Source organism: Prionailurus bengalensis, chromosome A1 (assembly GCF_016509475.1).
Source record: "Prionailurus bengalensis isolate Pbe53 chromosome A1, Fcat_Pben_1.1_paternal_pri, whole genome shotgun sequence".
Classification (NCBI taxonomy): Eukaryota; Metazoa; Chordata; class Mammalia; order Carnivora; family Felidae; genus Prionailurus; species Prionailurus bengalensis.
In genome coordinates, this window is record NC_057343.1 from 38159748 (window position 1) to 38184923 (window position 25176).

A 25176-nucleotide genomic window follows, 5' to 3' on the forward strand; every position below is an offset into this window, starting at 1 on the left:
GATGCAAAAAGGTCTGTGTGCAGAGGCATTATACTTACTTTTCTGTATGGCTACTCCCTATATAATCTACAAACCTTGATTTGCATAAATCTGTTCCAAATACCCCTGCCAAATATCAAATTATTATACATTCCTAATAATACATATTGAAAAAGTTTAGACTTCTCCAGATGGACGTGTTTTAATTCAAACTTAAAGTTATATCCCAGTGTGGAAGGGATTTACTACCCTTTAGCCAGAACAGCATAATATACATTTCCATATTTTCTCTGAAAGGTTCTTATCAGTTGCCCTATTCCTAGTTTAATTTAATGTCTTGCTAATACTTGATTGAGATACAGGAAATAGAGTCCCACTCAGGGTCACTAGAAAATGAATTATTTAGTGTCCTTCTTACTGGGAAATAAAAGACAACCTATACAACACAACTTGATAGGAAATGAAGCAGAGATACCATCAAAGGTATGAAAATTCTCTTTCTCTCCATCTGGGTCCAAATGATCACAGTTTCTCTGCATATTGTTCTTCTCTCAATGGAATGACTTCGTAAACTTCAGCTTTTATTGCACATGGTCAAACATTTTCCGCTTTTCCTTATAGTATGATGAGTCTTACTAATAATGCTCCTATAAGTATATTTCCTTCATATGTGTTTTGAATTATATCCCTGGTACTAATGAGCCAGGATCTTGAAAGTCAATATTCCAAATTTTTCACATAGGAATGTGGTCATCTCTTTTTTTTTTTTTTTTTTTTCAACGTTTATTTATTTTTGGGACAGAGAGAGACAGAGCATGAATGGGGGAGGGGCAGAGAGAGAGGGAGACACAGAATCGGAAACAGGCTCCAGGCTCTGAGCCATCAGCCCAGAGCCTGACGCGGGGCTCGAACTCACAGACCGCGAGATCGTGACCTGGCTAAAGTCGGACGCTTAACCGACTGCGCCACCCAGGCGCCCCGGAATGTGGTCATCTCAGACAATAGTTCTAGCATATCACTGGCTATGGGTAAGTTGCTCATTGGTCAAGTATACAAATATAGTCCTATCATCTGTATCTAGGGGAGGGAAGAAAAATAATACAGAGCACACAAAAGTGAATACGTGACATGTACTATAATCATGCTTTTTATGCAAGGAGTTAATTACACAAAGCTCTCAGCTTTCTATTGTTGTGTAACACATTACCCCAAACTTACTTGCTTAAATGAACACAAATTTATTATCTCAGAGTTTTCTTTTTTTAGGTTCATTTTGAGAGAGAGACAGAGCATACACTCGCACAAAGCAGGAGAGGGGTGGAAAGGGAGAATACCAAGCAGGCTCTGAGCTGTCGATGTGAGGCTGACACCAGGCTCAATCTCACCAACCCTGAGGTCATGACCTGAGCCAAGATAAAGAGTTGATGCTTAACCCGTCCGACTTCTGCCAGGTCACGATCTCGCGGTCCGGGAGTTCGAGCCCCGCGTCAGGCTCTGGGCTGATGGCTCAGAGCCTGGAGCCTGTTTCCGATTCTGTGTCTCCCTCTCTCTCTGCCCCTCCCCCATTCATGCTCTGTCTCTCTCTGTCCCAAAAATAAATAAACGTTGAAAAAAAAAATTAAAAAAAAAAAAAAAAAAGAGTTGATGCTTAACCAACTGAGCCACCCAGGTGCCCCATTATCTCAGAGTTCTATAGTTCAGAAGGCCAGATAGGGCTTAACTGCTTTCTCTCCTCAGTGTCTGAATGGCTGAAATAAATGTGTCAGTTAGCTATATTCTCATCTGGAATTTGGGATTTTTCTCCAAGCCCATATAAATTACCTGCGTAATTCGGTTCCTTGTAGTCGTAATATTAAGGTCCCTGTTTTCTTGCTCTTTGTTGGCTAGAGGTTATGCTCAAATCCTACAGGTTGTTCTCAAATCCTTGCCACATGTGCCCCCTTCAACCTACAAATCCAGCAAAGGAATATCTCTCACATCACATCATTTTATCATCAGGAAAGGCCAATCCCATCTGTTGAAGTCACACCCAACAAGATAATCTCTCTTTTGATTATCTTAATTAGTAACCTTAATTACTATCATTTTAATAGTAATTACTAATTAACTACTTAGTAATTAGTAGCTAATTATTAAATGGTTAATTAATAACCTTAATTCTAATGCTTAACTGATTGGAGATACCTTAATTAGAGTAACCTTAATTAGGTTCGAAAGAAACATTTAATGAAACATAATCACAAGAATGATATTCATAGTCACTAGTCATGCCCACCTGCAAGGAAAGAGAATTATACAGGCATGTCCTTAGAGAATAGGAATCTTTGGGCCCATCTTAGAATTCTTAGAATTCCATCCATCCTCTGGCCCCCAGTGACTTACCTTCTTCCCAAATACAAAATACCCTCTCCCTAGTTCATTACTAGTCTCATTTCATTAGGGCATGAGCTCAAGTCCCAAATCATATCCTTTAAAGCTAAATTTTATCTCATCAGTTCAAGCCCATAATCATATCATTAAACTTATTTATATCTACATCAAGTATGGACAAAGCTCCCAGGTATACGCCATTAAGTAAACCTCTTTGTTACCCTTTCAAATTTGTTTTGACTCTTGCGTGTCTTTTCCCTTTTGACATAAGTTATAGAATCAACTTGCTAATTTCCTCAAAAAAAAAACCTGCTTGAATTTTTTTGTCATTTCTTTGAATATATGGATCCTTTTAAGGAGAATAAACATGTTAGCAGTATTGTGTTGTCAGCCCATAGACATGGTCTGCATCTATAATAAATTAGGTCTTCATTAACATCTCTCAGCAGTGTTTTTAGTGGTGAAGTCTTGTATATCTTTGTTAATATTATGCCTAATTATATGTTAAGGCTATGTTAATGTTATTTAAAAATTTCACATTCCACATTTTTATGTTATTGTATAGAAATAAGTATGATTTTTACATTTTTTATCATATGACCTTATTCAATTAATTCTGGTAGTCTTTCTATAGATTCTTTAGGATTTTCGCCATATTCACAATCATGTCATCAGCAAATAAGAATAATTTTGTTTCTTCCTTCCCATTGGAGGTGTGTGTGTGTGTGTGTGTGTTTTCCCTTTTTTTTTTTTAAGTTTATTTGTTTATTTTGAGAGAGAGAGAGAGCATGAGTAGGGGAACGGCGGAGAGAAAGGGAGGGAGGGAGAGAGAGAGAGAGAGAGAGAGAGAGAGAGAGAGAGAGAGAGAGAGAGACTAAATTCCAAGCAGGCTCTGCACCATCAGAACACAGGTGGATGGTGGGGCTCAAACTCACGAAACTGCGAGTTCATGACCTGAGCCAAAACCGAGAGTCAGATGCTTAACCGACTGAGCCACCCAGGCGCCCCTTCCCATGTTTAACTCACTGGTCAGGACTCCAGCATTATGTTGTATAGGAAAGATGACATTGGGTACTTTTTCCCCACTTTCCATTCTTAGAAAGAAGACATTCAGTCAGTCTTTCACCGTGTTCATAATTATGATATAAATATGGAGTTTTTTGTTGAAGTACTTTATTGGATTTAAAAACTCTCCTCTATTCTTAGCTAGCTGAGCACTTTCATGACTAGATATAGATTTTTCCAAAATATTTATTTGAATGCATTAATATGATCATGTGGGTTTTCTATGAATATGGGGAATTGCTTTGATTTATTTCCAAATCTTAAAATAATTTTGCATTATGAGGCTAACCACAATTAATTAGTCATGATGGATTATCTTTTTTTGTTGTTTTTACATATTGCTGGATTAAATTTGTTATTCAAGGGGCACCTGAGTGGCTCAGTCGGTTAAGCGTCTGACTTCATCTCAGGTCACGATCTCACAGTCTGTGAGTTCGAGCCCCACGTCGGGCTCTGTGCTGACAGTTCAGAGCCTGGAGCTTGCTTCAGATTCTGTGTCTCCCTCTCTCTCTGCCCCTTCCCTGCTCATGCTCTGTCTCTCTCTGTCTCAAAAATAAATAAAAACATTAAAAAAATTTAAAAAACATTGTTATTCAAATATAGTTTTATAGTATATTACTAGAAAATCTGTACCAGATTTATTGATACGTACACCTATGTGTATATGTTTAAATGTCAGAGTACTTTGTAAAGGCCTTTTTAAGAGTGTCCTCAAAGAAAAATTAAGAAACTTTGTAAAAAGGCCTAATTTAAAGTTTTTAATATTCCCTTAATTTATTGTATTATTAAGCATACTGTTTATTATATATTTAAAACAAGATTGTTTAGAAGTTATTTTGTAGTGTACTCAGTTTACCACCAAAGATCACTTTCTTTTTAAATTTCTAACTCATATTTTAAATATTGAAGCAACAAAAAGTCTGATGATAAATTCAAGCAAGTGATATATTGTTCCTAAAAGCTATAACTTTTTTTCTTCTTTGACGAGTAAGAAAATATATGCTTTTATGGGGATCCTGGGTGGCTCAGTCGGTTAAGCGTCTGACTTCAGCTCAGGTCATGATCTCACAGTCCGTGAGTTTGAGCCCCGCATCAGGAGCCTAGAGCCTGCTTCAGATTCTGTGTCTCCCTCTCTCTCTGCCCCTCCCCTGCTTGTGCTCTGTCTCTCTCTGTCTCAAAAAAATAAAATAAAATAAAATAAAATAAACATTAAAAAAATTTAAAAAAAAGAAAATATATGCTTTTCTCACTATTTCCACATAAACTCAAGGTAAAATTTTATTAAGCTTTAGTTAACTTTGATCATGATATTTTATTTATTTTCTCATTCCTACCTTCAGTAAATATTTAAACATCAGTATTTAGAAGACTATTTCTCAAGACATCTTTGTGATTAGATAATTAAGCAAATGCATATTTGCTTCTCAGTTGTAACCCTTGTTTTAAGTTGGGGCCATGTAATGTTAAATAATACAAAATTAGCAGAAGTAAAGGATGATGATTCTGGGAGAAGCATTAAGGTTTAGGGTTCATATATTTTGGTGATTTAAACTTAACATCTTAATCTTTATATGTTCTTCATTCCCATGTTGTGTATTTTTTCTGAAACTATAGACTAGAATTGATTTTACGATGGAAATTATTTTCTTATCACATCCACCTGTATTTTAGATTTCAGTGATTTTGTAAAGAAAACTTTTCTACTCTTTGCATTTTGAAAATTATATATCTTCCATAGATAAGACAGAAGCTCCTCTGGATTATGTGACACAATTTTACAATTAAACCTTTTTCGCCAGAAATCTCCACCAGTTTATCACTTTTATTAAAGATTGCAATCTTTTTCCCAATTCTTCATTCCTTCTGTATGTACGTCATTTGCCATGTCCTATTGCACTTTATTACACTAGAGATGATGTGTATTTCCCCAGCTGGCTGATATTTGGCTGAGTCAAGTAACTTATCTGGCTAATAGAACGCCCGTAGCAGAAGCTGTGAGTCCTGTCTGTTCTGATCCTAGACCTTAAGTGGCATCACACAAATTCTTATCCTTCTTATGCTTTTGCCATTATGATTACCAGAAGAAATACACTGGTTAAGCTATTGGCTAAAAGAGAATAAGAGATTAGTGGCCCAGTAATGAATCTAACATGTATTTACAGTTAGATCGAGCCAAGCCTAAGTAGACCCACTGGCACATGAAGAAACGTAAATTATTGTACTCCCAAGCTATTGCACTTTGGTGTGATTTGTTCTATAGTATTATACTTGTAGATTTCATTATTTTTGCTATGTCATATTGTATGTATTTCAAAATTATGTAAGCAGAGAATTCCTCGCCAATTTGGAATGCGAACATAGTAATACATTAGCCTCCCCTTTCGTGCAGCTTTGTTTTCCACAGTTCCAGTTACCTACAGGCAGCTGTATCAGAAGCAGATGTATCATCAGAAGTTCAATAGTGGCCTAACGCTAAGTCACAGTGCCTGTGTCATTCTCCTCCCTTTATCTCCTCACATAGCCATTTTCTCACCTCACATCATCACAGGAAGAAGGGGGAGTACAGTTTAATAGAACATTTGGAGAGACCACATTCATATGACTTTTATTACAGCATATTATAATTGTTCTATGTTATTGTTAGTTATTGTTAACCTCTCACTGTGTCTAATTTATAACTGAACTTTATCAGGGGCATGTAGGTATAGGAGAAAACATTGTGTATAGGGAGCTCAGCACTGTCTCAGGTTTCAGGCGTCCCCAGAGGATCGTGGAATTTATTCACGGCAAACATAGAGTGCTTACTTTTTTGACAGTCTCAGGTCATGCTTGATTTCCCTTCCTTTCTTTAGCTTCTTGTCTCCATTAATTGAGTGTACAACTCCTTGTTATTCTTATTAGACTTTGCATTCGCTTACATGTATATATCAATTAGATGATTACATGTGTTACCTGTTTACATTAAAGTGAGGTTTTCTGATGATAATGATGATGATGGTAATACTGATTATTTTCATTTTTACAGTAAAAGAAGGGAATATGCAACCATGCTTTTTGGGGAAATGAATTTTTAGTCATTTTCATTATCACTTTATTTTTTATCGATGACCCAGTAAAGTCCCAGAGAAACATTATATATATATCAGCATTCCCTGTTATATATATATATTATATATATATAATAATATGCCACAGAGGAAAAAAAAGACAAAATTTATGTGTGTGTGTGTATACCTATATCTATATATAGACACAGATACATCAGTCCTTTTTTCAGTACTTATAAATTTGAGCAAATTATTTCCTTTTTGGCCCCATTTTTTTCATTAACATATCTATAATGTAGTATTATGTTAATTTTTTGCATTCCTTTCCATGAATCACAATACTGGCAATACAGGGGGAACATAAAAATCAGTCATACATAAAATTCCTCTGTTTTCTCAATTTGCCCAGACCGCTACAATGTTAATTTACTTACACATTCCTGTGCTCTCGTCCTTCTATTTACTACTTACCTATCTTTTGATTTGTATGTAAATCATAATTTTTAGTGAAGTTTTGGACACTCATGGCTTCATAAATTAGCTTTCTCATTAAAAATCTTGATTTCTTTGCATAATTTGAAGGAAAAAGTCAGGGATATTGAATATAAGTTCTTGGTGACAGGAATATGAGTTTTACCTGTAATTTCATCTCCCTTAGGAAGTTACCCAGCATTTTGTTTGTTAAAGGATTCATATTCCACACATGGCAAGATGAAACATCTACAAATCTATGACTTTCAGTAATAGAAGTGCTGTTCTTTTCTTATATAAAGCTAGGTGTTTAGGCTGTTTTTTTTTTTTTCAGTTTTGGAGATTTTTAAAAATAAAGCTGAATGATTTCACCTCAGGCAAAGAAAAATGGCTCGAATTTGTCAAAAGCAGAGTTTTTAATAATTATAATTTAGGGAGTTTTCTTCAATACTGTTTTAAAATTTGAGGGTGCCTGGGTGGCTCAGTCAGTTGGGCATCTGACTTGGGCTCAGGTCATGATCTCACAGTTGGTGAATTCGAGCCCCGTGTTATGCTCTGTGCTGACAGCTCAGGACCTGGAGCGTGCTTCAGATTCTGTGTCTCTCTCTCTCTCTGCCCCTCCCCCACTCACACTCTTTCTCTCTCAAAAATAAAACATTAAAAACAAATTTAGAATTTGAAGGCAGTATTACTTGTGCTCTTATATTCTTTATTTTCCTCAGTACCAGCTGTTTAAATGGGTGAACATATTCTTTATGCTTCTCATCGAGAAAATAATATTCTAAAATAATCATCCAAAAGCAGTTGGTTATTTTGAAAAAGAATTAAGTTATTATTTGGAATAGTGCAATCTTCAAAGAAGTTCCGATATACCTATAATTAGGAATATATATACACGAGTTCACTTTCAATTTTTTAATTCAATTTAATTTTATTTTAATCCTAGTAGAGTTTACATACAGTGTAATATTAATTTCAAGTATACAGTATAGTGATTCAACACTTCCATACAATAACCACTGCTCATCACAAGTGTACTCCTTAATCCCATCACCTGTTTAGCTCATCTCCCTACCTACTTCCCCTCTGGTAATCATCAGTTCTCTATAGTTAAGAATCTGTTTCTTGGTTTCTCTCCCTCTCTCTCTCTCTTTTTCCTTTCATTTATTTTGTTTCTTAAATTCAGTATATAGGTGAAATCATAAGGTATTTGTCTTTCTCTCACTTATTTTGCTTAGGATTATATTCTCTAGCTCCATCCATGTTATTCCAAATGGTAACATTTCATTCTTTTTAATGGCTGTATAATATTTCTCTCTGTGTGTGTGTGTGTGTGTGTGTGTGTGTGTGTGTGTGTGTACCACGTTTTGTTTATGCATTCATCTGTCGATGGACACAGGCTGTTTCATAGTTTGGCTATTGTAAATACTGCTATAAACATTGTGATGCATGTATCCCTTTGGGTTAGTGTTTTTGTATTTTGGGCTTAATACCCAGTAGTGTAATTACTGGACAATAGGGTAGTCCTATTTTTAACTTTTTAAGGACCCTCCATACTGTTTTACATCATGGCTGCTCCAGTTTGCATTCCCACCAACCTTCATTGATCATTTTTGTAATATATATTTTCACAGCTTCTGTTCAATATTTGATGTTCTTGAAGTAGTTATTACATTTTAATCCCACCTTTTAAAAAATGAAAAATTTAACAATAAAATCATATAGATTATATGTTTGTTTTTTAACAGCTACTGACAGCAGTGTGCTTGCTATACAAACTATTTTCTCTTCATTTGAGAGAATTTCAAAGTAACATTTAATATTTTTAACAAATTAAAATATGTCTTCAATGTCTTTAAGAAACACATGTGCTTATATTATGAATAAATATATCAGATTTCCAAATATTTGCATATTAGTTTTAATGTACTTTAATGTGGGCAAAATTAGCTTTATCTTGTCCATTTCTGCATTTTTACCATAATTGATGATTCATTAACTTCTATAACCCGTGTTTAATTGGTAGTTTACTGGATTCCTTGGCTCAAAATAATCTGACTAAAGGTTTCATATAACAGTCATAACTGATTTTTTTTCTTTCACTATAAAATTAGTTAGTGGAGAAAAATAACATTGACAATATCATTTTACTTATAAAACACCTATAACAGATATTTATTTAAAAACTCGTTTATGATGAAGATAGAATGTTTTAGTAACTTATTGGTGTGCACCAGATTATTGCTTATAGTAGCTACTACTTTGGGCTCCCAGAATAGCTCTAAAACTCAATACAAATGTAGACAAATTCTGAAATGATTTTAGTGATTTTTGTTTTTTATCTGAGTTATACCAAAGTATAATCACTGACACTCTGTGACTAAAAATTATCCATATTTGTTCACTGGAATCATATTAACGCTTCATGTTCTTGGTTGACTTCTATTAGAAAAATACATTTCCAGAAATAAATCGATATTAGCATACAGATAGAATTGAATATTATGTCAATAGTGATTGACAAAGTTGATATGTTGCTGGTTGCCTCATTTTAGATTAGTTATATTTTTTTCTTGGAGGCTGAAAATGTAAAATAGCATTTCAATTTTCCAATCCATTTAAACTGAGAAGAAAGTAATAATCTAGAGAAAAATAATAAAAGGCTTTGTGGTCAGGGTATGATTGACATACAGCTAAAGTATGTTTCAGTTGTAAAGACAAGCCTGTATCAATAAAACTATGTTGACTCAGTTGGTATCCTCAGGCTGCTATTGCCCACATAATAATTGATTTTAAATTTTAAAGCTATGAATACAAAAGAAAAAAAAATAATACTTTGTTATGTCTATATGGTTTTCCACTGATGTAGCCCTACTGTTTTATTTGAAATGCATTTGAAAAGAAATGAAAATGTTACCTAAAGCAAGTATAACTAATTTTTCTTAAACATTTCTCATAATGGAAAATAAACTTTGAAGCTTTGCATTTCATTATAACCAGAAAAAGGATATATATGTATATTTATAATGAAATGATAAATAATATATAGTAAAAATGGAATGCTGGGAGACAGTCCAAGATGGCAGCATAGGAAGATCCTAAATTCCTCTTATCCTATGGACATGCTAAATCTACAGCTACATGGGGAACAATTCTCTCTGAAAAAGGACCTGAAAACAAGTTCAATAGCTCCTTCGTAACAGTGGTATCACGACCACATTGAGACACCTAAGAGAGGCACAGTCTCACCAAGTACCCCATCCCTAGTGCAGTGACCCATAATCGGGAAGGATCTCACAATCCTGACAAGCTGGAGCTTCTCCCTGAAGAGCGTGGGGTTTGTGACCCACATCAGGCACTCTAACTCTTGGGACCTGCAATGGTGGGACAAGTCCCACAAAACATCTGGGTCTGAAAATCAATAGGGCTCATATCCAGGAGACTCCAAGGACTGTAGGGAATTGAGAAAACTTCTCTTAAAAGGCTTGTGCACAGATTTACTTGCCTCTGGGACCTGTGCAAAAGCAGTAGTTCGAAATGCGCCGGTGTAAGTGAAGGAGCAGGAGATTTATTAGCTAATCTTAAAGCATCTGCTGAGAAGCAGGGCCCGTTGGGACTCTCTCCGGGACACTCCTCAGTTCTGTGCTCTCCTGAGACCCCACCAGAGTGGATGGGCACACCCTGGCCCTGCACCCTCCTATATTTCCCACAAAAGCGAGCAGGTTGATGCAGTCCACACAGGAGGCACTCCTTGATCACTAGGTTCTGGTGGCCAGGGCGGTTGTGTTGCTGGGTCCCATGGGACTATAACAATAAGAGTTATAGTTTTGGGAAGGCTACCATTCACAAGTCACTACCCAGAGAGCAGAATGAAACACACGCCCAGTCTTTCTGTTAAAAATCTCTATTTAATTGTCCTGGAGCTAGCTGCTGCCTGAGGGGCAGGCTTCACGTTTGCCACACATCTAGAGTCGTCTACAGAGGTGCTCTCAGGGAATGTACGCTGAGAGTTTCCATCTTTGTACTCTCCATTGGTCTTTGTATAGCTTCCTAATACTTCCTAGAAAGGAGTTTGTACACTTGTCTGAAGCCCTGATTTTGGCAATTTTTGTCCAGGCGTCATGAGATTATCAGTCTAGAGGCCAGTATGGTTTGTAACTGCAGTTCCACAGGACTGGATATATTTGCATACTTTGAAAGCCGCAGCCCAAGGGTTTGGCTTCTAATCAGCCTGAAACTAGATCACTCCCCTTGAAATACCAACAGGTCCTCACACAAACTCAGTAATGGGGGCTTACAAAAATAAATCTGGTTGGTTAGACAACCACAAAGGTTTGAGTGGCGACTAAGATCAAAGGCAAGTTTGAACATGAAGATTCATCTTGTACACAAGACCACTCTTTCAAGACTAGAAGAGATAGCTGTTTTGTCTAGTACATAGCAACAAACACAGAGAATGAAACAAAATGAGGAAACAGAGGAATATATTCCAAATTAAAGAAGAAGATAAAACTCAGAAGGAAACCTTAATTAAATGGAGATAATAGTGTCCCTGATGAAGAGCTCCAAGTAGTGGTCGTAAAGATGTTCACCTAACTTAGGGAAAAATGGATGGCGGGGTGGGGGGAGGGAGTTCAGATGGCAGAGAAGTAGGGGGACCAGGATTTCCCTCATCCCTCAAACACAGCTGTATTGAGGTCAGATCACTTGGAACACACAGGAAATGGATCTGCAGAGTGGCAGAAGGTTCTCCACAGAAGAAGGAAGATAACTTGGCAGGACTGAGGTGCGAGTATGTGAAATGGGGGGATAAAATGGCATTGGCATGGAGGGGAAGAGACAAAAAGGAGAGACAGGCTGTGGAATTGCAGTATTGTGTTAGTACAAAAGAAAAACCTCTCCAGACCATAGACTGGGAAATGAGAAATACAGAGAGTGTCACTTTCTATTTTGCAAACAGCTTCAGGAGCTGAAGATTCAAGTTTTCAAAAGAGCACGACTTTCTCCAGATGGGACCCAGCTGTGTGCACACCTCATGGGGAGGGAGCCAACTCTGGAGCTTGGTAGCGATCTGGGAGGTACACTCAGAGAGAACAGTCCCCTTCCCAAGTAATGTGGGAGGAGGGTTTATTGCCTCCTCAAGGACAAAAGACGCTGTAGGCACCAGCCAGAGGCCTTTTATCAACAGGGCTGAGTAGTGCTACACCAGAACAGGATCCATGAGGTACAGGGTCTCCTTTAAGACATCAGGTTGTGAATCCCAGCCAAGCACCTAGGAGGCATGGGAGACTATGGAGCAGAGTAAGTTGATTGCCCATGCTACTCTGTGAGAGCTGCCTGAACAGCATGGTTTGAGATACCGGGTCCTGGGAGAAGAGATTGGGTGTCACCATTTTACTCCCCATCACCAATGTGGTGGGACTTCAGAGAGCAACAGTGTTCTCCAGTGGAGGTGGGATCCACTTATATCAAACCCCGCCCCTTCATGCCTAGTAACTGCTTATGTACTGGAGTGAGAGTGACACTGACTGAAACAGACAGCCTCTCCTCCAGAGCAGCACAACCACCAGTCCCAGGAACTAACAGACAATTGTCTTGTATTTCTGTTAGTCTATCTTGTTGTTTTTTTTTTCTGTTTCTTTTCTTTCTACCCTCTTATTCTTTTGGAATTAGGCTCATAGTTTCTGATTTGGTTTTTGGTTAATTCATATATATGTGTGTGTGTGTGTATATATATATATATACACATATATATGAACAATATATACATATATATGAACAATATATACATATATATATATACACACATATATATATATGAACAATAATTTAGAATAACCATCATATGACTAATAGCTGGGCTTGAAAAAAGCATATAAGACAACATAGGATCTATTGCTGCAGAGATCAAAGACCTAAGAAATAGTCACGAGGAATTAAGAAATGCTATAAATAAGATGCAAAATAAACTAGGTACAGTGACAGAAAGGATGGAAGAAGCAGAGGAGAGAATAGGTGAAATAGAAGATAAAATTATGGAAAATAATGAGGCTGAAGAAAAGAGGGAAAGGAAATTATTAGACCATGAAAAGAGAATTAGCTGTGATTTCATTAAATGAAATTATATCCATATCATAGGAGTTCCAGGAGAAGAAGAGTAAGAGAATGGGGCAGATTATTTGAACAAATTATAGCTTAGAACTTTCCTAATTTGGGGAAGGAAATAGGCATCCAAGTTTAAGAGGCACAGAGAACTCCTTTCCAAATCAACAAAAACAGGTCAACACCATGACATACCATATTAGGCAAAATACAAAGAGAATTCTGAAAGCAGCTAGGGACCAACGGACCTTAGCCTACAAGGGTAGACACATAAGGGTAGTAACAGACCTGTCCACTGAAACTTGACAGGCCATAAAGGAGTGGCAGGAAATATTTGATGTCCTAAATAGGAAAAATATGAAGCCAAGAATCCTTTATCCAGCAAGGCTATCATCCAGAATAGAAGGAGAGATAAGAGCTTTCCCAGACAAAAAATAAAACAAAATAAAACAAAAACTAAAGGAATTCATGACCACTAACCCAGCCTTGCAGGAGATCCTCAGACAGAGTCTGTGAGCAGAAAAGTGGAAAGCAGCAAAGACTACAAAGGACCAGAGACATAACTACAAGCACAAAACCTACAGATAACACAATGACACTAAATCCTTAATAATCACTATGAATGTAAATGGACTAAATGCCCCAATAAAAAGACACAGGGTATCAGAATGTGTAAAGAAACAAGATATGCTGCCACAAGAAACTCATTTTAGACTGAGGACACCTGCAGATCGAAAGTGAAGGGATGGAGAACCATCTAACATGCTACTGGGCAGCAAAAGCGAGTCAGAGTAGCCATACTTATATCAGACAAACTAGATTTTAAAACAAAGACTATAAAAAGAGATGAAAAAGGGCATCAGATCATACTTAAGGGGTCCATCCATCAAGAAGAGCTAGCAAATGTAAATGTTCATGCCCCCAACATGGAATCACCCAAATATATAAATCAATCACAAACATAAATAAATAATGTCTAGTCAGAAAATCAATAAGGAAATAACAACTCTGAATGACATATTGGACCAGATGGACTTAACATATATATTCAGAACTTTTCATCCAAAAGCAGCAGAATACATATTCTTCTCAAGTACACACGGAACATTCTCCAAAATAGACTGCATACTGAGTCACAAAACAGCCCTCAACAGGTATAAAAAGTTGAGATCATACCATGCATATTTTCAGATAACAATGCTATGAAACTTGAAATCAACCACAAGAAAAAAATTGGAAAGTCCCCAAATACACGGAGGTTAAAAAACAACCTACTAAAGAATGAATGAATCAACCAGGAAATTAAAGAAAAAAATTTAAAAATACATGGAAACAAATGAAAATGAAAACATGACAGTCCAAACCCTTTGGGATGCAGCAAAGGCAGTCCTATGAGGAAAATACACTGCAATTCACACCCTTCCCAAGAAGCAAGAAAGATCCCACATAAACAATCTAACCTTACATCTAAAGGAGGAAAGAATGGATGAACACAGTGAGAACTTCAACAGAGGTAGAAAATATAATAAAGTACTAAACAATTCGCACAGCTGAAGAATACAATTGAATTGAAAAACAAACTAAAGAGGTTCAACAGCAGACTAGATGAAACAGAAGAAATGATCAATAATCTAGAAGATAAGATAGTGGAACTCACTCAAGTAGAGAAGCAAAAAGAGAAAATAATTTTTAAAAAATGACGATAGTTTAAGGGACCTATTGGACATCGAGAGAAATGACATTGACATTATGGTATCACAGGATAGGAAAAGAGAGAAAGGGACAGAAAATGTATTTGAATAAATAATGGTTGAATGGTTCCAATAATGGTCTGGAAATGGACATCCAGGTCCAGGGAGCACAGAGAGTTTCAAATAAGATGAACACAAAAAGATTCACACCAAGACAAAATGCAATTAAAATGTCAAAAGTTATAAAACAGAGAGAATCTTAAAAGTAGTAAAAGACAACTTGTTATTTACAAGGGAACCGCCCCTTAAGACTCTAAGTAGAGTTTTCATCAGAATCTTTGAAGGCCAAAAGGGAGTGACACAATATATTCAAAATGCTTAAAAGAAAAAACAAAACAAAACAACTTCCAACCAAGAATACTCTACCTGACAATGTTATCATTCAGAACTGGAAGAGAAATAGTCTTTTAAACAAGCAAAAGCTAAAGGAGTTCATTATCACTAAACTAGCCTTACAGGAAATGTTAAAGGGACTTCTTTAAGCTGGAGAGAAGGGCATTGATTAATAACAAAAAAAATATGAAAGTATAAAACTCACTATTAAAGGAAATATATAGTAAAGTTAATGGATTAATCACTTATGAAGCTAGTATGAAGGTTACAAGACAAAAAATTAGTAAAATTAACTATAAGAATAATAGTCAAGGGATACACAAAATAAAAAGATGTAAAATATGACAGCAAAAACATAAAACATGGGGAGAAGAGACTAATAATATTGTTTTTAAATACATTCAAATTTAAGTTGTTTTCAACTTAAAATAGACTATTATGTATATAGGCTGTTATGTATGAAACTTATGGTAACCACAAAGCAAAATCCTATAGTAGATACACAGAGGATAATAGGAAAGGAATCTAAGTATAATATTAAAGAAAATAATCAAGCCACAAAGAGAGCAATAGACGATAGGAATGAAGAACTACAAAACAGCCAGAAAACAATTTTTTTTAATGGCAATACATACATACTTACCAATAATTACTTTAAATGTAAGTGGACTAAATTCTCTAATGAAAAACATAGAGTGGCTAAATAAAATAATAAGACCTGTCTATATGTTGTGTCCAAGAGACTCACTTCAGACGTAAGGATGCATAAATACTGAAAGTGAAGGAGTGAAAACAGATGATCCACACAAATGGAAACCAGAAGAAAACTGAGGTAGCTATACTTTATCAGAAAAAAAAAATAGACTCTAAAACAAAGACTATAATAAAACAAAAAGAACTTTCCATAATGATAAAGGGATAAGTACATGAGGATATAATAATTGTATATATCCATGCACCCAAGGTAGAAGCAGCTAAATATATAAAGCATATATTAACAGATCTAAAGAAAGAAACTGACAGCAATATAATAATATTTGGAGATTCCTACCCCAATTACATCAGTGGATATATCAACCAGACAGAAAATCAATAAGGAAACATTGGCCTTAAATGACACATTAGATCAGATGGATTTTATAGCTATATACAGGACATTCCACCCAAAAGCAGCAGAATACACACTTCTTAAAAAATTTTTAGTGTTTCTTTATTTCTGAGAGAGAAAGAGAGAGAGCACGAGTGAGCATGAGCTGGGCAGAGAAGAGAGAGGGAGACACAGAATCCAAAGTAGGCTCCAGGCTCTGAGCTGTCAGCACAGAGCCTGATGCGGGGCTCGAACTCACGAACTGAGAGATCATGACCTGAGCCAAAGCTGGATGCTCAAGTAACTGAGCTACCAAGGCGCCCCAGAATACACACTGTATTAAAGTGCAAATGGATCATTCTCTGGTATATGTGATATATTAGGCCACAGAACAATACTAAGTAAATTTAAGAAGACTGAAATAATATCAAACATCTTTTCTGACCACAACGATATAAAACTAGAAATCAGTTATGAGAAGCAAATCACAAAAATCTTTTAAAAATATGGTGATTAAACAACATGCTCCTGAACAACCAAAACATCAACACATAAGTCACAGGAGAAAAAAAAAAAAAAAAAAAAAATAACCTAGAGACAGAGGAAAATGGAAATATACTTGACCAAAATTTATGGTATGCAGCAGAAGTACTTCTAAGAAGTTAATAGTAATATAGGCCTACCTCAATAACAAGAAAAATCTCAAAAAGTCTAACTTTACTCATAACGGAACTAGAAAATGAGGAACAAATGAAGCCTGAAGTTAGAAGGAAGAAAATAGTAAAGATCAGAGAGAAAAAAGAATGAATAAGGACTAACAACACAATAGAAAACATTAATGTAACTAAAAGCTGGTTCTTTGAAAATATAAACAGAATTGGTCAACCTTTAGGTAGACTCACCAAGAAAAAAAGAGGCCTCAAATAAATAAAATCATAAATGAAAGAGAAGTTACAACTTATACCAAAGAAATACAAAGATCATAAGAGACTACTATGTACAATTACATGCCAACAAATTGGACAATCTAAAAGAGATGGATAAATTCCTAGAAACAAACTTCTAACACCGAATCATGAAGAAATAGGAAATCTGAATAGACCAATTATTAGTATGGAGATTGAATCAGTAATCAAGCCTCCCAACAAAAGTCCAGAACCATATGACTTCATTAGTGTATTCTACCAAAATTTTAAGAAAATTCAATACCTATCCTTTTCAACTCTTCCAAAAAAAAAAAAAAAAAAAGGAAGAGGTAATGCTTCCAAACACAGGTTATAAGGCCAACATTACCTTGATATCAAAACCAGACAAGGATACCCCCCTACACACAAAGAAAGGAAATAAAAAAGAAAAAAAATATAGACCAATATTCCCGATGAACATAGATACAAAGATCCTCAACAAAATAGTAGCAAACCAAATTCAACAATATATTACAAGGATCATATTATGATAAAGTGGGATTTATTCCAGGGATGCACAGATGGCTCATATCTGCAAATCAATCAATATGCTGTACCATATCAACAGAATGGGATCCAAACATAACATGACCATCTCAATAGATGCAGAAGAGAAAACTTCTGGCAAAATTCAACGCATGTTTGATAAAAACTCTCAACAAAATGGCTATACAGGGAATATATCTCAAAATGAAGAAGACCATACATGACAAGCCCAAATCTAAAATCATACTCAGCGGTGAAAAGCTGAAGACTTTTCTTCTAAGATCAGGAACAAGGCAAGGATGCTCACTTTCACCATTTTTACTCAACATAGTATTAGAAGTCCTCACTAGAGCAATTAGTTAGGAAAAGAAATAAAAGTTACTGAAACTGGAAAGGAAGAAATTAAACTGTCACTATTTGTGGATAACATAAATTTGGATACAGAAAACCCTAAGAACTCCACCAAAAAAACTGTTAGAACTAATAAGCAAATTCAGTAACATTGTAGGGTACAAAATCAACAAACAAAAATATGTTGCAATTCTGGAATGCTAATAACAAACTATCAAATAAATTTAAAAAACAATACCACTTACAATTGCATCAAAAAGAATAAAAAAACTAGTAATACATTTAACCAAGAAGGTGAGTGACCTGTACAAAAAAACTATAGGACATTGGTGAAAGAAAATGAAGAAGACACAACTAAATGGAAATATATTCCATGGTCATGAACTGGAAGAATTAATAGGGTTAAAATGTCCGTATCACCCAAAGGATTCTACAGATTCAGTGCAATCCATATAAATATCCCAATGACATTTTTCACAGAAATGTGACTATTCTAAAATTTGTATGAAACCACAGAAGACCTTGAATAATCAAAGCAGTCTTGAGAAAGAACAAAACTGGAGGCACCACACTCCCTGATTTCAAACTATACTGTAAAGCTACAGTAATTGCAACAATATGATATTAAAGTAAAAACCAACACATTGATAAATGGAACAGAATAGAGAGCCCAAAAATCAACCCATGCATATGTGGTCAATTAATTTACAAACAAAGGAGCCAAGAATATACAATGGAAATAGGACCGTTTGATTTTTATCTTATTTCTTTTTGAAATTATTTTTTAATTTAAATTTTAGTTACTTAACATACATTGCAATATTAGTTTCATGAGTAGATTTCAGTGATGAATCACTTACAACATTCAGTGCTCTTCATAAGCGCCCTCCTTAATACCCATATCCTATTTAGCCCATCTCTATTACTATAATACTATCTGTACACAATTCTTTAATATCATAAATATCCAGTCAATGTTTAAACTGCATAAATTATTTGATAAATGTTTTGTTTTGTTTACAGTTGGTTTGTTTACAGGTTTCCTTTGGCTAATAAGTCTCTTAAATCTCTTATCACATTTACTTGTCTTTTTTTTTTTTTTAATCTTGTCATTTGTTTTTTAAAGACACTTTAAAGTCTGAGCCACCCTGGCACCCCTCCCGTTTTTTTGATTTTACAGATTGCATCCTGTAAGCTGGTAGGAAGTCTAGAGGCTTACTGAAATTTTGGTTTCATTTGGAGGCAAGAACATTCTGGGTGGGTAAGGTGGGTCAGCTGGTCTTGTGCAGGAGGTGCTGGCTGATGGTTGATCAGGTGCTCTCAGTTTAGTCCTGCATTATAAAGTTCCTGGTGGCTAGGTCCCATAGGGCAAAATGAAGCAGGGAAACTGAAGTGACCCCATGAAAAAAAAAAGCCCATTTTTTTCTTTTTTTTAATGTTTATTTATTTATTTTTGAGAGAGAGACAGAGAGAGAGACAGAGACAGAGCACGAGCAGAGGAGGAGCCGAGAGAGGGAGACAGAATCCAAAGCAGGCTCCAGGCTGCAAGCTGTCAGCACAGAGCCTGATGCAGGGCTCAAACTCACAAACTGTGAGATCATGACCTGAGCCGAACGAAGCCTGAGGCTCAACCAGCTGAGCCACCCAGGCGCCCCCCCTTTTTTTTCTTTGCTTCCTTTTCGGCTCCTATTCTTGCTAGGGTCTGCAACCCCACCCTACTCTACAGGTGCCTTGTAATGCAAATAGCATATATCCTCCTTGTAAGGGACAAAGAGTTAAGATATCTTTTGAAAAAACTTTTTAATATTTGATTATTCTTGAGAGAGAGATAGAAAGAAATCAGAGAGAGAGAGAGAGAGAGAGAGAGAGAGAGAGAGAGAGAGAAACAGAGAATCCAAAGCAGGTTTTGTGCTGTCAGCGCAAAGCCCTCTAGGGGGCTCAAACCCAGGAACCAAGAGATCATGACCTGAGCAGAAACCAGGAGTCGGATGCTTAACCAACTGAGCCATGCAGATGCCCCAAGATAAGGATATCTTTGGAGTCTTCCAGCACAATATATATCATCTAAGGAGTAACCAGGAAGAGTCCTCATAGTCTCTAAGACCACTGACTCCAACTTGACACCAAGACTTGAGGGGTAAGTGGCTTAGGAAGGACACCTGGACCCTGTACTTGTTCTGACCAGTTCCCAGATGCCTAAGAGTACCTGTGCACCAGACCACAATTGCCAATAAAAACTCCACAGACCCCAAGCAAAAACAAGACTCCTGTTCTTTTCCTTTCTGAGTCTCCTGGATACTCTGTCTCTCTGTCTCTGTCTGTCTCGTCTGTCTGCCTCTCTCTCTCTCGATTAAGTCTTCAATAAACTCTGCCTTTGTTTCCTGCTGGCTCACATTTGATTTCCATCCTGTGTAAAACCAAGGACCCTTTTGGCTAGTCCTGTGGAACCCTCTCTCTGGATCCTCTGACCCAGCCTGCCTGCATCACGATAATTATATTAATGGCATCAGGAACCAGAATTATCTTTATAAAAGAGACACAAATATAAATCAAAAAAGTAAAAGCCTGGTGGTCCTGAATTTTAATTAAAAATAACAGTATAAACTCGTGAATATTTTCCCCCTAAAAGATATGTGTCCTAAGTATCCCTACTGGAAAGACCTAGAAGCAAAGAGCTGCCTAATAGTAATTATTCTGAAATAGGTAAAATGATCGAGGACTTATCCAGCCTCTTCTGTATAGACTAAAATGTCAAGGTAATCCAATAGTTGGTGAGGGAAAGTTCTTTATGGGACAGTTTCTGCTAATAAGTACAGAAGGAATCCTGAAGTTTTAATGTCCCTACCATTAAGTAATGGATCTAAGAGGAGTCTTTTCAATAAATGGTATTAGGAAAACTGAACAGCCACATGCAAAAGAATGAAACTTGCCAAAAAAATGAACTCAAAACAGATTAATAACTTTAATGTGAGAACTGAAATCATAAAACTCTTAGAAGAAAACATAAGCAGTAAGCTCCTTGATATAGGGTTTAGCATGATATTTTGGATCTCACTCTAAAAGTAAAGGCAACAAAAATGAAAATTAAAAAAAAAGGACTACATCAAATGAAAAAGTTTCTGCAAAAAATAGAAACCATCAACAAATTAAAGGAAAGTTACTAAATGAGAGAAAAATATTTGCAAATCATATCTGATAAGGGGTTAAAAGCCACATTATGTAGAGAACTCAACAGCAAAAAACAATCTAATTTAAAAAATGGCAGAGAATCTGAATAGACCTTCTTCCAAAGTAGAAATACACATGGCTAACAGGCCCATTAAAAATCCTCAATCACCAATAATCACTAATCATCATGGAAATGCAAATCAAAATCACAATCATACCTGTTAGAATGGCTAATATGAAAAAATGCAACAAATAACCAGTGATGGCAAGGATGTGGAGAAAAGGGAACCCTCATGTACTATTGGTGGAAATACAAATTGGTATAGGCACTGTGGAAAACAATACAGAGTTTCCTTAGAAATTAAAAATAGAACTACCATGTGATCCAGCAATTCACCTTGTATTTATCCAAAGAAAACAAGAGCACTGATTTGAAAAGATATATGCACCCTTTGCTCACTGCAGAATTATTTATAAGAGCCAGGGCATGGAAACACCTTAAGTGCCCATCGATGAATGAATGGATAAAAAATATTTGGTATATGTATATACAATGGAATACCACTCAGCCATCAAAAAGAAGGATATCTTACCATTGGTATAATATGGATGGAACTTGAGGTATTATGCTAAGTGAAATAAATCAAAGACAAATACCATATGATTTCATCTTATGTGGCATCCAAAAAGCTAAACAAATGAACAAACAAAACAAAACACATAGATACACAGAATAGAATGGTGGTTTCCAGGGGGATCGGGGTTGAGGGGTGGGTGAAAATGGGTGAAGGAGGTCAAGAGGTACTACTGTCCACTTTTAAAATACTTAATTTATGGGGATGTAATGTATAGCGTGGGGACAAGAGTCTATAATATTTTAGTGCATATTTGAAGGCTGCCAAGAGAGTAATTCTTAAAAGTTCTTATAAGAAAAAAAATTGTAAATGTGTGTGGTGACACATGGTGACTACTTCTAAATTATACTGAGGTATTTTCATCATCACACTGACAAAAATTCAAAAGCTTAACAATATACTCTGTTAAGGAAGCTGTAGAGAAATGGTCACTCTCATACATTGTTGTTAGAACTGCAAAATAATCCATAAATATTGAGGGGAAGTAGGCATTATCTAATAAAAGTATATACACAAATACAAAACAAAATTCACAGTGTATACAAGTACTGAATCATTACATTATACACCTGAAATTAATATAGGTCAGTTGTACCTCAACAACACTAAAAAAAGGGAGAGTTAGTCAAATGCAGTTTTAGAGGCTAGAAAATGAATTATAAATATTTATAAAAGGAAGAACAGAAAAGAGAATTAAAAAGGGAGAGGTAATCTGTATTACATGTAGAAAATACAAATAATCTGCAGAGAACTGTTAAATTTTTAAATTTATTTTTTTAAATAATATGTATATATTTTATTTTTTTTAAATTTATTTTTTTTTCTGAAATTTATTGACAAATTGGTTTCCATACAACACCCAGTGCTCATCCCAAAAGGTGCCCTCCTCAATACCCATCACCCACCCTCTCCTCCCTCCCACCCCCCATCAACCCTCAGTTTGTTCTCAGTTTTTAACAGTCTCTTATGCTTTGGCTCTCTCCCATTCTAACCTCTTTTTTTTTTTTTTTCCTTCCCCTCCCCCATGGGTTCCTGTTAAGTTTCTCAGGATCCACATAAGAGTGAGACCATATGGTATCTGTCTTTCTCTGTATGGCTTATTTCACTTAGCATCACACTCTCCAGTTCCATCCACGTTGCTACAAAAGGCCATATTTCATTTTTTCTCATTGCCACGTAATATTCCATTGTGTATATAAACCACAATTTCTTTATCCATTCATCAGTTGATGGACATTTAGGCTCTTTCCATAATTTGGCTATTGTTGAGAGTGCTGCTATGAACATTGGGGTACAAGTGGCCCTATGCATCAGTGCTCCTGTATCCCTTGGATACATTCCTAGCAGTGCTATTGCTGGGTCATAGGGTAGGTCTATTTTTAATTTTCTGAGGAACCTCCACACTGCTTTCCAGAGCGGCTGCACCAATTTGCATTCCCACCAACAGTGCAAGAGGGTTCCCGTTTCTCCACATCCTCTCCAGCATCTATAGTCTCCTGATTTGTTCATTTTGGCCACTCTGACTGGCGTGAGGTGATACCTGAGTGTGGTTTTGATTTGTATTTCCCTGATAAGGAGCGACGATGAACATCTTTTCATGTGCCTGTTGGCCATCCGGATGTCTTCTTTAGAGAAGTGTCTATTCATGTTTTCTGCCCATTTCTTCACTGGGTTATTTGTTTTTTGGGTGTGGAGTTTGGTGAGCTCTTTATAGATTTTGGATACTAGCCCTTTGTCCGATATGTCATTTGCAAATATCTTTTCCCATTCCGTTGGTTGCCTTTTAGTTTTGTTGGTTGTTTCCTTGGCTGTGCAGAAGCTTTTTATCTTCATAAGGTCCCAGTAATTCACTTTTGCTTTTAATTCCCTTGCCTTTGGGGATGTGTCGAGTAAGAGATTGCTACGGCTGAGGTCAGAGAGGTCTTTTCCTGCTTTCTCCTCTAAGGTTTTGATGGTTTCCTGTCTCAAATTTAGGTCCTTTATCCATTTTGAGTTTATTTTTGTGAATGGTGTGAGAAAGTGGTCTAGTTTCAACCTTCTGCATGTTGCTGTCCAGTTCTCCCAGCACCATTTGTTAAAGAGGCTGTCTTTTTTCCATTGGATGTTCTTTCCTGCTTTGTCAAAGATGAGTTGGCCATACGTTTGTGGGTCTAGTTCTGGGGTTTCTATTCTATTCCATTGGTCTATGTGTCTGTTTTGGTGCCAATACCATGCTGTCTTGATGATGACAGCTTTGTAGTAGAGGCTAAAGTCTGGGATTGTGATGCCTCCTGCTTTGGTCTTCTTCTTCAAAATTCCTTTGGCTATTCGGGGCCTTTTGTGGTTCCATATGAATTTTAGGATTGCTTGTTCTAGTTTCGAGAAGAATGCTGGTGCAATTTTGATTGGGATTGCATTGAATGTGTAGATAGCTTTGGGTAGTATTGACATTTTGACAATATTTATTTTTCCAATCCATGAGCAGGGAATGTCTTTCCATTTCTTTAAATCTTCTTCAATTTCCTTCAGAAGCTTTCTATAGTTTTCAGCATACAGATCCTTTACATCTTTGGTTAGATTTATTCCTAGGTATTTTATGCTTCTTGGTGCAATTGTGAATGGGATCAGTTTCTTTATTTGTCTTTCTGTTGCTTCATTGTTAGTGTATAAGAATGCAACTGATTTCTGTACATTGATTTTGTATCCTGCAACTTTGCTGAATTCCTGTATCAGTTCTAGCAGACTTTTGGTGGAGTCTATCGGATTTTCCATGTATAATATCATGTCATCTGCAAAAAGCGAAAGCTTGACTTCATCTTTGCCAATTTTGATGCCTTTGATTTCCTTTTGTTGTCTGATTGCTGATGCTAGAACTTCCAGCACTATGTTAAACAGCAGCGGTGAGAGTGGGCATCCTTGTCGTGTTCCTGATCTCAGGGAAAAAGCTTTCAGTTTTTCCCCGTTGAGGATGATGTTAGCTGTGGGCTTTTCATAAATGGCTTTTATGATCTTTAAGTATGTTCCTTCTATCCCGACTTTCTCAAGGGTTTTTATTAAGAAAGGGTGCTGGATTTTGTCGAAGGCCTTTTCTGCATCGATTGACAGGATCATATGGTTCTTCTCTTTTTTTTTGTTAATGTGATATATCACGTTGATTGATTTGCGAATGTTGAACCAGCCCTGCATCCCAGGAATGAATCCCACTTGATCATGGTGAATAATTCTTTTTATATGCCGTTGAATTCGATTTGCTAGTATCTTATTGAGAATTTTTGCATCCATATTCATCAGGGATATTGGCCTGTAGTTCTCTTTTTTTACTGGGTCTCTGTCTGGTTTAGGAATCAAAGTAATACTGGCTTCATAGAATGAGTCTGGAAGTTTTCC